This window comes from Symsagittifera roscoffensis, chromosome 2 (assembly GCF_963678635.1).
Source record: "Symsagittifera roscoffensis chromosome 2, txSymRosc1.1, whole genome shotgun sequence".
Classification (NCBI taxonomy): domain Eukaryota; kingdom Metazoa; phylum Xenacoelomorpha; order Acoela; family Convolutidae; genus Symsagittifera; species Symsagittifera roscoffensis.
The window spans coordinates 66,369,222-66,386,591 of NC_087063.1; the positions used below are offsets into that span (position 1 = coordinate 66,369,222).

Sequence of the window (17,370 nt, forward strand, 5' to 3'; positions counted from 1 at the left end):
TATTGTACTGACGTCAATTTTAAAATGTGTTGACATTAATTTCACGATGTTTGTTTTCTTTTTCTTAAGCCAAGTTGTACTATTTGATTAGTATGTCTTAGAGTAATGAAAACCTCTTAAGAATTTTTGAATATTAACAAAGATTATTAATAATAAGATAAGGAAATAAAAATTTTCTTTGGAAAAACAAAATTTTTCTAAAGTTTTTTCAAAGTTTTTCAAGTTTTTTATTTGCTGATTCCTTAACTGAAACCTAAAACTTTGTTCATGTGAAGTTTTGTTGATGCTATGGTATGGTTAACAATATAACTATATGCCTTTATTGGTTATTATTGGTTCAAAACTTAATTTTTTTGTTAAAAATTTATAGAAAATTTTTTGACTGAAACGATAATCTGAAACCTGAAACTATGGTAGCTGAAGTTGAGTTTTTTTTAATCTTAAAATTTTCTATACGCTTTATTATATCTGGTTTTCGCTTTATCTTGCAAAAAAATTCGAGAAAACTGAATCTTTTGATATCTTAAACTTAGTTTTTGAAAACTCAAACCTGAAACTCTTAAACTCTCTCAAACTCGTTGCATGAAAATAAAAAGTTGGTTTTTGATAGCTGGTCTAGTGTAAATTGGAATTTTGAACAGGTTTGTAACTTCAAAATCAAAAATTTGTTTGCGGAAACCTAAGTTTTTGCGGCTGAAACTATGATTTCTAGAACTGAAACTATGGTTTGACCACTTGGTTTTAGAGTTTTGAGATTGAAAATTTAGGTTGGTCTCCCTAATATATTTCTATTCCAGCAATAAAATTGCCAAAAAGATGAAAATTTTAGCTTAAAACGACGATTTTAGTTTTCTGAAACTATAAGTTTGAGGGCTCAAACTAACACCTTCTAGAAGTTTTTTGAGTTTAAAAATTTGTTAGTGCATTAAAGATTCTTATTATCTTTCAATATTTTACAAAAATTTTTCTTGGGAAGCAAGATTTTTGGTTCTGAAACCAAAAACACCAATTCTGAAACGTACGTTTCAGCCTTAGGAACCAAAATTTAAAATTGGTTTGGTGGGTTTTAACACCGTTAGTTTTCTTTAGAAAGTCAAAATTCGGCGTTCGGAGCTCAATTTTGAGACCAAAAACTCAATTTTTGTGTTCTGAAACCTGAAACTAACAAAAACGTACCATTTAAGACCAGGTTTTTGGTTTATGGTATCCAAATTTGGGTTTGACTAGTTCAACTTTTGCTGTTTTACCCGAATCCGTTTACAGAAACTTGAAATTTTGACCGGAAATTATACTTATTTTAACTGAAACGTTTGGACCTATAACTGAAACCTAGACTGAAACCAAAAATTTTGGCTGGTAAAAATCAATTTTTTAGTGCTTATGCTATCATATGAAACCTATTTTATCAATATAAAGTGGATGTGTCAGTGTTTTAAACTTAGTTTTTGTTGTGAAACCTGATATTTTTGTGCTGAAACTAAAACTTGGTGTTTGGTGTTATGTGGTTAACGTTTAAGATTGGTTTTAGTGCGTAATCTTATTGTTAATTAGGTGTATATTTAAACTGTGTCAAAAAAAATTAATGATTTATCAAAAAACACTCAAATCCGTTCCTTCCTTTTTGGTTTTTGTTATTTTCTTCCTTAGTTTCAGTAATTGGTAGCTTTACTGATGGATGATTTAGGTTTAAGTTATGTTAAGGTGGATAGAATTAAAATGAGTTTAAGAAAAGTTGAGGATAAGCCTCGAGAATTGATGAAGGATTAGAATAAATAGCAACAAGCGTGGATGGTTTGAGATAATGTGATGAAGAATTCAATTTATCATACAATTTAGGGTACTCTTAGATCGCACATATGACCACTTAACCCCCTCGAAAAAATAATTGAAGATATTTAATAAGTTTTTGAGCACTTTAGTTTAATACAGAATTTCGTTAATTTTAGTGATGATAACTTTAAACTGAAGTTTCGGCAAAAATTTAGTGGATTACTGGACAAAACGGGTATATCTTACTAGCGGACTTAGGCAGAGAACGATTCTTTCAGAAATTTTTTATATTATTATAATAAAAGATAATAGTTAAGTTCATGAGCTAATGTCAGTTAGAAAGCCGTCTAATAGACCTCGAGATGGAGGGATATCGTGGGCGACTGCTAGCGCAGGGGATGCATTTCGCAAGAACCCTACCAGGAATATCTGTCAAGTAGAAGACAATGAAATTGTGTTTCTATCGAAAGATACCCATTGTCTCTGGCTTTTTGAGGTTGAAAACTAATCTGACAAATACTCACAGATCCTAATAATAATATATTTTTTGAATTTTAAAAGCTGTTTCTAGTTTGTTGGAAAAAGAATTTCTTAAGGAGTAGTTCTCTGCTGCGGTCGTACCAGTTTTACTAAGCGCTCATTGCTGGTTGAATGCTTAGTAATTTTATCCTAATTTATAAGTCTCACCTTAGATCGTCAAATTGTCTTGACAAAAAGTAGAGTAGAAACAATAGTTAGAAAAGGTATGAATTAATTAGTTGGTTAGATACAGAGCACTGGGTTATTAGATTATATAAATGAATCGAACAGCTTAAAGAAATATACCTATGAGAGGAGGTTGAGCTAATCTTATTTTGTTCATCAATATTTTATCTTCTTACTAAGGTCGGTGGCTGATTAGTATGTATGGTTGCCCTTGATGTTTGTCCAAGTCAGCACTTCTGGTTGGGTCGTCTGAATCGTCTTGCCGTAGTCCTTTGGGTACTTGTAGTCCAGACTTCCTCGGGGGTGCGTATCTCGATTATCTCGATTTATAATTTTTCAAATTAAACTTAAGATGAGAATTTATTCTCTTTTTATAAATGAAAAGGGCTAGATTAATTTTAGTGTTAGGGCAGAAAAGAAAAATTATTTATTTTTAAAAGATCTGACTGAAGAGAAATGACTTGCTGCTGACTGAGCAAAATGAAACACTGAAGATTTCAGGCCAGTCCTTTTGCTCATAAGCATAAACCGGCGGCTGATTCAATCTTTAATTATTCAGGTTTCATCTGCTCCTTTGTTCTCCCTTTTTAATAAGGGAATTTTCAACTAGTTTTTATTTGATTTTTTCAAATCAAATATCTTCAACTTATTAGTCCCCTTTGATAAAAACCGCAGCCTTCAGTTTGTCTTATTAAAAATTCATATTACTCTCTCTGATGCATCATATTGCAGGTGCACCTCTGCTTAATCAAAGCAAGGAGAATTTCAGTGCAGCCGGCAAGACTGCTAAATATTTATCCAGTTTGTTTCAAGTTAAGTTAAAAGGGACGTATTTATAATCGCCGCCCTTTTAAAATATTGAGCATGAAAAAATGAGAAAAAATTGGACAAGTATTTAAAAAGGAGTGGATTTTCAAAACAAGATTTTATAGTCCTAATAAGAGTAAATCAGTCAATATCTGATTTAGTGAAAAGAGGCTTTAATTTAAATGGCACGCTCCAATTTAGAATTGGGTCGTTAAATAAACAATTAAGACAATGGTCTTTTGTGTGTGTGTAGTATTTCGCAATACTACAACTCACCCCTTTTTTTTAGAAAATTAAGCTGTTCGATTCTTACAGTTACCATGGTGAAAATTTAAACACTTTAATGATTAAATACTATAGTCATAAAATTTAAAGAGAACATCAAACGAAAAAGTTATAAAGATAAGTTAGGTTTTATCTAGAGCTTCCTTCCGGATTCAAGCTCCACATTGTACGATCTGAGGATCGCTATCTTCCTCTGTGAAGCCTCAAGTTTTTGTTGCAACTTCACGATTTTCTTCTTTTTAATTTTGTTTTTGATTCGTAGTCTGCTCATTCCGTCCGTAAGTTGTTGAATGTCGTCCTGTTCTTCCTGTCTGTTTTTTTCATGGTTCGGAAAAGCAGTTATTCCCTCGAACGGAATGGTGACTTGCGTGCCTCCTGCCTTGAGGATGTAGCCGTGTTCCTCCCTCTTCTTTAATTTCCAGAAGTTGTTTTCGTTCTTTATAACCCCTTCTGGCTGGGTTATGAAGTCGATAGGCATCATCGCCTTTTCCATTGTCGTTGAGTTAACGACTTCAATGAACGATGGCAGTTTCCATCTGTTAAAATTTTCCTTTATTGAGTACTTTAAACTCGTTATATATTTTGGATTTTCCGTATCCAATTTGGTTTCTCTGCACTTCTGCAGCTCCAGTCTTTGGGTTAAACTGGGAAAGTTGCGAGGGTTCTTATTTAACCCGTCGTCTATTGACAAAGATTGAACTGCTAGAGGTTTCCGTTGTTTCTTCCTGAGGGGCAGCTTTCTTTTGAACTCCTCTGGTGCTGGGTCTGCGTTTCTGCAATTCCAGTTTAAAATTGGGTCGTATTCCATTTTGCTAAACATCAATATAAATTTTGATATAAATATAAATATCTTCTGACACAAAAAAAAAACAGGAAGACTACAAAGCAGAAGTAAAAATTTACCAGGCGCTTGAAAACTTAAAAGGCCAAAATATTGTCGCGATTCACAGTTTAAAGTGCACTCATTTTCAGTATGCTTTATGGGATTTCAATCACAACCAAAAGGAATGATCAAAATGTATAAATAGGAAGAGCTCTGACAAAGGCGAGCTCGATTTTGTTTACTTGGACCAGACTAAATTGTTCTAATTGAAGTGAAAAACGCAGTGAAAAGTGAGTCTATTTCGAGTTTCACAGAAAAGGCAGCCAAACAGATGGATAAAATAACGCAAGTAATCAAAAGAATGGCGGTAGAGTCTGTTCCAGCAGAAACTTCCGACTTGGAAGCAGATACGAATCTGAGTAGTTTGGAGTCGAAAGCTAGATCGCAAACAAAAATAAAACCATTTAAAGTTTTTCGTTTCGTGGCTTTTCCTAACTATCACAATATATCGAATAACACCAATTTTGTCGAAGAGCAGCAATCTGACATTCAATTCATACTCGCGGATGATTTGGGGGAGTTCGCAAATTGGTGGCAACAAAATGTAACAGAGAAAAAAGATTCAGTTTCAGTTTCAGAGCAAGACCCTGCATGAGACTTTGAAAAGATGAAACATGTCCTTTGGATGCTCTGGGCAACAAATGGGGATACTTTGGACAGCTCCTCGATCGGCCTGAGGAGTGGCATAAGTGAAACAGACAAACGGTTGAGAGCGAGCAAAATAACTATAGAAAGTAGTAACAAGGAAAGACTACCCAATTCGAATGTTGTGAAAACAGAAAGGTTGCAATCTGCTAAGATAAACAATACCAAAATTTTGAACAACATCCTGGGTATAAAGTACATCACAAAAAATCAGCAGGAAGCTTTCGAAAAGGAATCAGCACAGTTAGTCATTACTGGATGTGCGGGTTCTGGAAAAAGTTTGATGCTTCTAGCGAGGTTTTTGCGCCAAGCATTGACAAATACTGAACAGAAAATGGTCCTCCTGGTTTTCAACCAGCTCAAATTTGTCGAATACAAACACATTTTTGAAAAAGCCGAAATAAGTTTTATGGACGTGTCGGAAGATGAATTCGATCCGGATTTGTGGCAAAGTAATTGGAGTTATTCATTGCAGCACACGAAATGATAACACAAAAAAAAATCAGTTTCTCAAGGAACTAAGCCAGGTAGTGATTTATGTTGATGACGCTCATGCATGTGACTTCAACCTTTCCTTGACACAATGCACATGTTGCAGTTGACTTCAACCAGTGCCATCTTGCGCGTGACCAAATTGGACTCGGCTTCTGGAATAGCTCAATGTGGAAGGGTTTTGATCTGTTCACGCTCACCCACAACTACCGCAGCTCTTGGAACATAGTGGCAAACCTGAGGAGCTTGTCAGAAGTCATCCAACGCAAAGATACTGAGCAGAATAACTTTGCCATGTGCCCTCCAGAGCTGTCACATCATCCTAGCCACGGTCATATGATTTATGGACCTCAAACTATCATTGACATCATGCACAATACTGTTCCAATGAACAAAACGGAGCAACTAAACGAAGTTTTTCAAAATTGTCTAAAAAGAATGTCTGATTTTCTTTCGCTTTTTAATAAGGCAAAATATTTTACATCAAAATTTTTCGTTCTTGATCCAAAAGAAGACCCTTTTTACACGCATCTCGTGCAACAAATAAATAATCTTCGAACGAAAATTGGTGTAGCCGTCAATTCGCGTGAGCAGAACTTTTACTCCACTGAATTCGCAGCCTGCTTCATTAATGTAGTGTTCTCAGACATGGACACGAAGATGTTGCGCTATTTATACAATGTGATTTCGAGAGCCAGAGCCTTCTGTTATATTATAGTGGTAGCGGACGAAAAAACAAACAAAGCACAACTAAATGAGTTCCTGGGCATATTCAAGGAGGCTAAAGTCAACCATATCAACCCCGCAAAGGTCCAGGGTGTGATCGATATCGAGCTGGATTAATGCAATAGAGTTGAAGCCAATCAGTTGAAAAAAAAGCTACATATTGGAGTACGCAAATTTTATACAGTGAGGGGGTTGCACATGAGCACCATTGTTTGTCAAATGAATATGCTCATTTTACGATTGTAAAAAGTTGTTATGTGAGTGAGGACCATTGCTTAGTCGTCATTAAGTGAAACTGAATTGTATGACCCCCCACAGGTCCATCACAGTGTAAAACATGCAAGAAACTACCTATAAACCAACAGTTGATACCGACTTGACTAACTTGAACCCTGAACAAAATGTTTATTATTTTTGGAAAAACATTATTAACTATTCCACGGGTCTGTCAGAAAATTTAGGACAAAAGTAAAAGCTGTATTTTTAAAAGCAGCATTTTCTGAAAGCAAGGCATTTTTGCTTTTATAGTTGTAATTTACTGGCGTATATAAATAAAACTTTGTTTATGGTTTATAAAATTTAGACAAAACACCTGATACAGCTCAGGTACACAACTAAGAGGAAGTGTACCTGTTTTAGTAATGAAAAAAGTATTAGAAAGCAACAGAGGGAGAAAACCTCTTTTTAAATTCAAATAATAAACTTAAAAATTTGACACAGAGGCCATGTTGAACTTCGCAACACTTGCGACACAAAAATGAGTGACTATGATTGCACGCGAATGGAACAAAAAATCAAAAACTGCAATAAAAACTTTCAAAAATCTATTTTTTTTTCGTTAAAAATTTTTTCAAAATTGAAAAAAAATCTTAGAACAAAATAGCTTGCACCATTAGAAACTTTACAAATAGCTTTCAAAATTCTTCAAGATACAGAACATTATAAGCCGACAAAAATAAGCACACATGAAAGTCTAAAATGGTCGAAAAATTTCAGTTCCCAAAAAAGCAGGTCCCGACTGAAATCTAACTTCGAAAATTGTCATTTCTAGCATGGGTATTAGCACTGCACCAAACGCACAGATCACTCCTTGAATTTATAAAAAGGCAACTTCCAAAAAGTTTTAATAAACGATATGAAAAAAAACTCAAAATAAAGCAAAAAAACGGCAAGACTTCTTTGAACTCAATTACTAGCGCAAAACCGAATAAAACTGGAATCATTTTCATTATAAATAACAAACGCAAAATTGGTGCCGCGGTAAGTAATCTGACAAAAAAATAGTGGACAAACAGAATTCCGACGCGCGGACAATTTTTTACCCTTGTCTATTTAGGTAGGTGCGTCAGCTCTTCACCACATGCGCGAAATAACGTCTGAATTTTAATTTCATATAAGCAAAAGGTAATTGATTCAAGTGATTCTGCTAGAGTATTTGTGAACCCAAAAAAATACTATATTCCGATTTGATAACGCTTGCCAATCACAAGCGTAAGCAGTTGAGAACCGGGTAAAGCAAGCCTTAATTTTGGGAGCTATGGCAAGTGTAAAAATTTGCTTAAAAAATAAGCTACAGATACAGCGGAAAAGGAAAAGAGTCAAATAACACTTAGAAATTTACATAACTTGCAACAAATTCTCAGTTTTTTAACATACCAATTACCCTTTATATGTTAATGTTTTTTATATGTTAATGTTAAAAAACAAGAAGACTATTTAGCCTGTAAGCTTAGAATAGAAAAAAATTACTGTCTACTTTTTGCAAAAAACCAAAGATTTTCTTCTTGATCCGACCATTGAAAATTGAGAAACCTTGTCTTCGGGCCAAATTCGTTTTTTTGTTTTCCACGTCAAATCAGGTACCACAACTCGTTTTAAAAGCCTAATTGGCATTGAAAAGCTATGAAAAGATCAAAAAAATTATTCTGCAATAATAGCAACACTTTTGGACAAATTTATCTGTAGTATATATATTTTTTTGCCAATTGCTTTTCGAAGATAACTGTTGGCGATGATGCCTAATTCACTAACTTTAAACGAGTCTACATAGTTCTCTCATCACAATCGTACCACAAAACATGACAATAATTCCCAAAGAAATAGTTTTTTATGAACCTGGTCGGAACCGGCTATTTTTGCTTGCAATTGTATTTTTCAAAAATGTCAAATTGCCAAAAATTACACAAAAAGAATTGTACAAATGTTTTTTGTATCAACTTGGAATTCAAACACGTTCTAGAGCTTCAAATTGTGTTTTTGTTCTTCAGTGATTCTCGATCTTTGTTTCACCGGCTTTTTCATGAAATAACACCGCCCCCACTTAAGTTTCATTGGCAAGAATCTTTTTTTTTTGAATTTCTTTGATGAGAGAATTGTGGTATGGGGATGCAGCCTAGAGATTCGATAATCGTGGCAAATTAGAAGCATGTCATGGATTTTAAATCCATTTCAAGCTATTAATTTTGAGATATGAAAACAATATAAAACACAGTAAATTCGATTATATTTCATTTTTGTTTTTAATTTAATTGATAACATTTTGTTCATTAAACCCAAGAAAATCAGTTACTTTGTAGATGTGGAATTTTCGTAAATCTGAAAAATTACGAAGCGATGAAAAATCAAAATTCTCCTTAAGTCCCTCATTTTGATTTCAAAAGACATACAAAACTAGAAACTTTGCAGCAAACACTGCGGCCACATTGATTACATAATGAAACCTCCCAGACTTCAGAAGGATTCTAGAATCAATTTTAAGGAAAAAAACTATTCTTTTTTTAAGTAAACGAGTAAAAATCTAGGCTTAACATCATTCTTTAATATGAATTATTACAAAGAAACTAAATACAAATTAAAATTTTTCTACCTCAAATCTGAAATCGGACAGAACTCGCAAAAACGCAGACTAAAAATTTACTCATTAGTGATTTTTGCCTGATTAAATTTATAGGTTGAAGAAAAACTGAAACAGTAACAAAAAATCCCTAATTTCTCAAAGAAACAACAAATTCGTAAATATCATGAAAATTTTAGTATCTATTTTAAATAAAGAGGAGCTGAACTATGAAAATACAAAAATGACAATAGAAACATGAGAAGAATAACCAGAAAATCGAAAAACCGCATAAAGGAACTAAGTCTATTTAAATAACGGAAACCAAAAGAAAGCTCCGTTCAAAAATTAATTCAAAAACATCAGAAAAAATAAAACAGGTTTCCAGACAAGCTTTATGCTTCTAGTCACTTTAGATGTTTATAAGAGAATTCAACTTGATTTTTATAGAAAACATCTAAACAACATATAAAAAAACCGATAAGAATAGAGACAAAAAAGATCAAACATAGTCAACAGACAGTAGGAAAAGAGTCAAGGAACGTAAAGTTGTTTGAATTACAAGAACAACTTGCGATTGACAATTTTGTGATAAAATTAGCCCAGTTTGAGAAAAATGGATCAATAGCCAGATTTTTTGAACGCTGGTATATCTGAACATTAAAAACCACTTTCGAATAGAGAAGTTAATCACGTTTTTTCTGACAATTAAATTTCGGCAAGAGAATTTGTATCTTTTAATAAAAAAAATTAACTGAACTTCAAAAGAAAAATCACAGGTGAAACATCAAATAATCATAATTGAGCATTAAAAAATTCAGGTACTTTTTCAAGAAAAAAATATCACGACTTATATAAGAGTATTCACTACGTTCATCGACTCTTAAAACGCCGAAAAAAAAATTAAATTCATACGTTGTAAAAACATGGTCCGGGCAAAACCCAAATTCAGACTTCACGAACCTCAAGCAGACGCTTCAACGTAGACCTTAGAGCAATTGTGTTTTCATCAAAAGTTTGATTCAATTTTTTCAACAGTAAATTTTTTAATGAAAGTCTATTTCGCGACTTAAAAAGACGTTCTCTAGCAAGTATAAAACATAATTTCAGAAATCACAAAGCGAGAATGGCTTGTCCAAATCTAATATTTCTTATAAGTCACAATTTCAACCAATTATCATTTGTTATTTTAAGGACCAGATTAACCGAAAATGTAGTTTCAACCTTAAAGCAAAAAAATTTTAGCAGAAAAGCAAACACAGCCCCACAATTAGTCCAGGATCCACCTTTTGACTTACCAATCGCAGTTCATCTGTACACTACGCAAAACTTTCCAAGTAAGAACAATCATTTTTTAATTAACAAAGATTGAAAAAGATTTGTTGGCTGTTCGCCGATGAGTTCATAAAACTTTTTACCAAAAAATTGATGGATTTGATTATGCTTTTTGAAAAATGCGTCAAAAAGTGCAAAATTTATTTAACATAAGCTTCTTAACACAGGCAGAACAGCACTTTGGCAAAACCGAAAAAAAATTGCAGAAGAGATCTTTAAAATAACAAAAATTAACACAGAGGCCAAGCAGAGCCTCGCATCACCTTCAATACAACAAACATTAAAAAAAGTCGAAAAAAGTTAAAATATAGGTCTACCAAAAAATAAATTTTCGCATGTCTTGATAGAAAATTGTTCTAGGCAAACATAATAGACATTTGAGTTTTAAAATAGCAGCGAAACGAAAGTAGCGTGGAGGAAAGAAAGACGACCATATTTGACCAGATGCAAGTTGAACCAAAAAAAATTAATAAAATAATCCCCATTGAAAACTATATTGTACATATTGCAGCTACAATGAACGATGAAAGTTGTCTACAGCACAATAAAAATCCGTGATATCGCAACTAAGCCGACAAAACTTACAGACAAACGAAAGTCCGATAATTCAATTTTCACCAGAAAAAAAATGAATTGCATATGTACGAAAACAACAAGAACCGGCCGGGACTCGAACCTCTCACCTCGAGGTGCAAAGGCCTCGTCATTACCTCTAAGCCAAATGGAAAGGAATCTGGAAGTTGTAAGCTTCAATACTAAAGCAAGTAAGAAAGCATGAAAGATTTCTAACAAAGTTGTTTCAGGGAAAAAAGTCTGGTTCCCGTTTATAAGACACTTCCTGTATGTGTACAAATACGCTATGAAAAATTTCGAGGACTTGAACCATCTCAAATCTCAGAAACTTCTGCGTCCGGGATTCATACCCCTGATCACTCGATTTCGTGTAAAATATATTTAAATCTAAAATATATCCACTTTCATTCGTCACATAACTCAAGGCCAATGTATCGGTTCAAACACGAAGTTAAATTGCTGAATATAATAGAAATAAAACACTATTAAAAATTAAAAGATTCTGAAACTGAACATTGAAAGTGACACTGATTTGCGCGATTTTATTACGAAAAAATGAACTCAATTCCAAACCCAAGTGTTTGCTTGGGTAAAAATAACGATCAACCAAACATAGCCATCAGTTGTTTCTTGTGTTTTTTTCATCGGCTATTTCATAAAATAACTTCGCCCGCACTTAAATTTCATGGGTAAAAATAAATTATTTTGGATTACGTTGACTAGGGAATTAAGATAAAAAGATGCAATGCAGCCTAGATAATCGGTAAACGTGGTAAACTAGGACAACGTGGTGGCTTTTAAATCCATTATAATCGATAATTATTCAATATCAAAAATAAAAATAATGCATTATGAACGATTTCAATTCTTGTTTGTTTTAAATATAATCGATAACTTTTGTTCATTAAATCCAAGAAAATGAAAAATTTTGTGGATACTAGAAACTGCAACACACGTAGCGGCCACATTGATTACACAATGAAACATCCCAGACTTCAAAAGGATCCTAGAATCATTTTTCAGGAAAAAAACACGTTTTTTTTTCAAGTAAACGAGTAAAAATCTAGGCTAAACATCATGCCCTAACATAAACTAGCGTGTACGGCACCTCCGGTGCTTCGAATTTTCAACAACTCAAAAAAGCTATTCTTTGAGTGTACTCTGACAGCACCCAATTACAGGGTTCGTAAACTAAAGTTTTTGCAAATTTTTTATTCACGTTTTTTAAAAAAATTTTGAAGAACCATAAAATTTTGTGAACTTTTATATAAGTTTTTCGAAAAATTTAAAATGAACTAAGAAGCGTCACATCTGGGAAACGAATTATTTTGTAATTTGAGTTTTCTGAAAATTTCCAAAAAAATCACACAAATCGTCGTATCTCTTGAACAAAAATGATTTGGCCATTCTTAAATGGAGGCCGAATTCGCAATCCCTGAGATTACTCTGACAGCCCCACAACTACAGGTTAGGAATTTCAAACTTTGAAAAAAAAAATAATTTAATTTTCATAAAAAACGTAAAATCTGGAAAACTGCACGATTTTGAGCAGTCCTATTTGGAGGCAAAATTCGCAACTCCAGAGAGTACCCTGACAGAGCCTCACTACAGAGATAATAATTTCAAGTATTGGGAAATTTTTTATAATTAAGTTTTCTGAAAAATTTTGAAAAAAAAAATCCAAAAAACGTCATATCTCAAAAATTCCATGAAATTTAGCAGTCATATTGAGACGCAAAATTTGCAACACCTCAGAGTACCCTGTCAGAGCCTCACTACACAGATAAAAATTTCAAGTTTTGCGTAATTTTTTATAATTAAGTTTTCTGAAAAAAATTTTGAAAAATTCCTAAAAAAACGTCATATCTCGAAAACTACATGAATTTGAGCAGCAATATTCAGAGGCAAAATTCGCAAACCCTGAGAGTACCCTCACAGATTCCAATAACAGGATTGAGATCTTTAAAGTTTTGGAATTTTTTAACATTCAATTTTTTTTTCAAATTTCGGATAAAATCATAAAAAAACGTCATATCTCGAAAATTACAAGGATTTGAGCAGTCATATTTGGCTGCGCAATTCGCAATTCCGGAAAGTACCCTGACAGAGCCTCACCAGAGAGATGGTAATTTCAAGTTTTGTGAAATTTTTTTGTATCTAAGTTTTCTGAAAAGCTTTGAAAAAAAATCCAAAAAACGTCATATCTCAAAATCTACAAGGATTTGAGCAGCCATAATCAGAGGCAAGATTTGCAACCCCCGAGAGCACCCTCACAATATCCAACAACAGGATTGAGATCTTCAATTTGGGAATTTTTCAAAATCTAGTTTTTGAAAAAAATTTTGAAAAAATCATAACAACCATCATATCTCGAAAACTACAAGGATTTGAGAAGTGAGAATTGGAGCAAGATTCGCAACCGCTGAGAGTACCCTGACAGCACCCAACTACAGGGTGAGAATTTCAAAAATTGAGAAACTTTTCAAAATTAAATTTTCTAGAAATTTTTGAAAAATCTCGAAAGTTGCCTATCTCGTAAACTAAAAGGATTTGGCTATTCATATATGGAGGCCAGAATCGCAAAACCTGGGAAAACTCAGACAGTATCCTACTATTGGCTTGCTAATTTCAAACTTGATGAAATAAACACCGAATTTAAACTGGAAAATCGAAAAAAAAATTAAACATTGCAACATACGATATAGTTTAAACGTGAAAAAATTCATTTTTTAAACATGCAAAAGTAATACGTTAAAAAAACTGAAACATGGCGAGATACTGAAGCCCGCAATTAAATATATAATAGATAGAAAGATTATAGATGAAAGTTAAAAAATTAGGCGACGGGTAGACAGACATAATCAAATTAATTTAAAAAGCAGGTATACAGACAAACAGACTTAATACTGAAAAATCAACGACCTTGCGAAAAACTAACTGAAAAATTTTCTTAAGCATTGCAATATGTGCTATAGCTTAAACATGAAAAAATTCTTTCGTTAAACATGGAAAATTATTATGCTTAAACATGGGAGAAGTCACTCGCATTTAAATATAGTATAGATAGATAGTCACTCGCATATTTAAAGTCACTCGCATTTAAATATAGTATAGATAGATAGATTATTACAAAGAAACAAAATAGAAATTAAAATTTTTCTACCTGAAATGGGACAGAACTTGCAAAATAGCAGACTTAAAATTTACTCATTAGTGAATTCTGCGTGATTGTATTTATAGGTTGAAGAAAAACTGAAACACTAACAAAAAATCCATGATTTCTCAAAGAAACAGCAAATTCGTGAAGATTATGAAAAATTTAATTTCTAAGTTAAAAAAAGGTGTTCAACTATGAAAATAGAAAAAGACAGTATAAACAAGAAAAATAGTCAGAAAATCGCATAAGGGAACAAAGTCTTTATAAATAATGAAACCAAAAACTCCAAACTGATCCAAATACAATCGAAATAAAACAGCTTTCATGACAAGCCTTATGCTCCTAATCACCTCACATTTTATGTAAGAATTTAGTTAGAATTTTGGGGAAAAAAAACAAGAGAAACAATCCGATAAGATTTGAGAAAAAATATTTCCAGAAAAAAAATCATCACGACCTATAACAAGTCTTCACTACGTTCAACGACACTTAATACGCTGAAAAAAATTCTTACATATAAAAAATAAGGTCCAGACAACACACAAATTCAGAATTCACCAGAAGCTTTACTGTAGACCGTCAGTAGGACAATTGCGTTTTCATCAAAAGCTAATTCAATTTTTTTAGAAGGTTTTTAAGAAAAATTTTTATATGAGAAAACTAGTTCGCGATAAAAAAAATACTTGTTCTAGCAAGTGTAAATCATATTTTCAGAAATTACGCATCAAGAATCGAATAACCTATACTTTTATCCAGCCTACATTTGCAATTTTAAGGACCAGATTAACGTAAAGAAAACTTTCCAACCACAAAGCAAAAAAAGTTTAGCCGAAAACCAAACAAAACACCCTGATCAGCCCGGGATCGATTCTTCTATTTTTGACTTACGAGTCCAAATTCACCTCTACACTACGCAAATCCGTCCAAGTAAAAAGAATACTTTTCTATTTAACACCGAATAATTAACAAAAATTATCGATTTTATCATGCTTCGATTAATGCGTCCAAAAAGTGCAAAGATTAATTATAATTTGCTTTTGAACACAGAAACGAAGATGCAATTCCCGAAAATCAGAGAACAATCGCAGAAGGTATCTTTAGAAAAGTAATCATTAACACAAAGGCGAAGCAGAGCTTCGCGTCACTTCCAATACAAAACAAACATAAAAAGCAAGTCGACAAAAAAAAGAAAAATGTTAAAAACTTGGTCTACCAAAAATTAAATTTTCGCAAGTCTCGATAGAAGTTCATTCCAGGCAAGCATGGCAGACATTTGGATATTAAGTTAGCAGTGGAACAAAACTTACGTAGAGGAAACAAAGCCGACAAAATTTGTGCAGAAACAACTTGGGCCGAATTTTTTTTCTTAATCTTAGAGTTTCAAGTCCCCCTTGAAATTGCAATGAACAACATTTGCACTTGCAACTACAAGGAAACTTACTAAGCAAGAGAAAAATCTTTGCAGAGGCAAGGAAGCCGGCAATCTTTGAGCAGACAGTAGTTGAGCCGAAAAAAAATAACACTATTTAAAAAATAAAAGTCAACCTTGAAACTGTATTGAACAACACTTGCACTTGCAATTATAACAAAAGTTGTCTATAGCACAATCAAAATCAGTGCAATGGCAACTAGGCAGGCAAAGCTTGAAGACAACCAAGTCCGATAATTCAATTTTTACCGAAAAAAAGATCAGTTACATATATAACAATGAGGCGAAGCTGAGCTTCGCACCACTTGCGATACAACACAAAAAATCAAAAATGTCGAAAAAACTAGAATTATCATGATGGATCAGTCTAGTTTTAGAACAAAACCATGCTTAGACAATAGATAGTGAAATAAGCATCAGAAGATAATTTACCAAGCCGTAACAAATACCTTGGCAGAAACCTACTAAGCCGAAAAAAAATCAACTGAATTTAACACTTATGAAAAATCCCGTCGCCCTTAAAACACTCAAAGAACATTATTTGCTCGTCAAATGAAACAACATCAGACACCTAAGCCAATAATTATATAGCCCGAAACCTAGGAAGCCTAAATAAACAAAAATAAAAAAAAAGTAGAAAAAAATCAAGACTTATAAGCAGTTAGTAAGCCCCCCTCGCCCTCAAAACACGGACACGCACACACAAACTATTTTCGCTCGTCGAAGGTCGGAAACTGAGGCCGATATGCCGCAAACCTATCAACCCGAAAAAAAAACAAGACGATGAAAAAATCAGTGTCAAGAAAATTTTCAATTTAATTTCTTTTAGGATGTTTAGCATTTTGTTCAACCCACAGATGAGCAAAGAAATGTTTTCTATGAAACAACTCGAAATTTCTATGAAAAAATTACGAAGAAACAGAAGTAAATCAATACACTAAAAACAATTATATTGTAAAAAAAACTTAAATTAATATAAGCGATTTAGTTATGGTTAAAACAAAGCGGAAATTAAGCCGACAAAAAGTAAATCGAAAGCGATGAAGTCGAAAACTCAAAAAAATACCAAAGAAATATCATGTTAAAACCTTGAATTGCGAATTTATAGGAGTAACACTAATCAGGATACACAGTGAGATGAAAAGACCAACTAGCGCAAACATACGACGCACTACTACATGCAAGTCGTGTACTGCATGCATGCTGAAATCTGTGGACAAAGTCGTTTATACGGGAAAAATGTCTAGTACTCGATTGCAATACCCTTGCTACAGAAGGGAAATTAAAAAAAAGTTATAGCCGGGACTCGAACACCTGACCTGGGGGTGCAAAGGCGACGTCATTAACTTTAGGCTATGTGAGAACGAACCTGGAAGTTGTTAAGCTTCAATAAAAAAAGCAAGAAAGAAAAGCATGTGAGATCTGTAGGAAAATTAATAACGGGAAAAAAATCTAGTTCCCGATTGCAAGACACTTGTTTTGTGTATAATTAGGCTTTGAAAAACTTTCGGGATTTGAACTACCTCGAATCCCAGAAACTTCTTCCTACGAGATTCATGACCCTGACCACTGGATTTTTTTAAGTAACTCATTTTCAAAACTACGCTATATCTCCTTTTTTATTGAAACTGAGCACTATGATTGCACTAATTTGTGCGAATTTATTAGGAGTAATGTGAACTCGAATTAAAACCCGAGTGTTTGCTTGTGTAAATACAAGAATTAACCAA

The 17,370-nt window shown here is 33.2% G+C and overlaps 3 protein-coding genes across 3 annotated transcripts in view; 2 read left to right on the forward strand and 1 right to left on the reverse strand.

Annotated features, from left to right (window-relative positions):
- Window positions 1-1,906, reverse strand: part of LOC134840224 (CD63 antigen-like) — a 228,371-nt gene extending 226,465 nt beyond the window's left edge. Inside the window, exon 1 of the mRNA XM_063855962.1 lies at window positions 1,893-1,906. The gene's annotated coding sequence lies outside the window, so the exon portion shown is untranslated. The remainder of the gene's footprint in view (window positions 1-1,892) is intronic.
- LOC134840223 (PDZ and LIM domain protein 7-like) overlaps window positions 1-17,370 on the forward strand; it is a gene marked incomplete in the record, with an annotated part of 361,076 nt that overhangs the window by 136,318 nt on the left and 207,388 nt on the right.
- The window catches only part of LOC134840218 (androglobin-like), a 606,395-nt gene that overhangs the window by 79,877 nt on the left and 509,148 nt on the right, over window positions 1-17,370 (forward strand). The gene's annotated exons all lie outside the window — the stretch shown is intronic.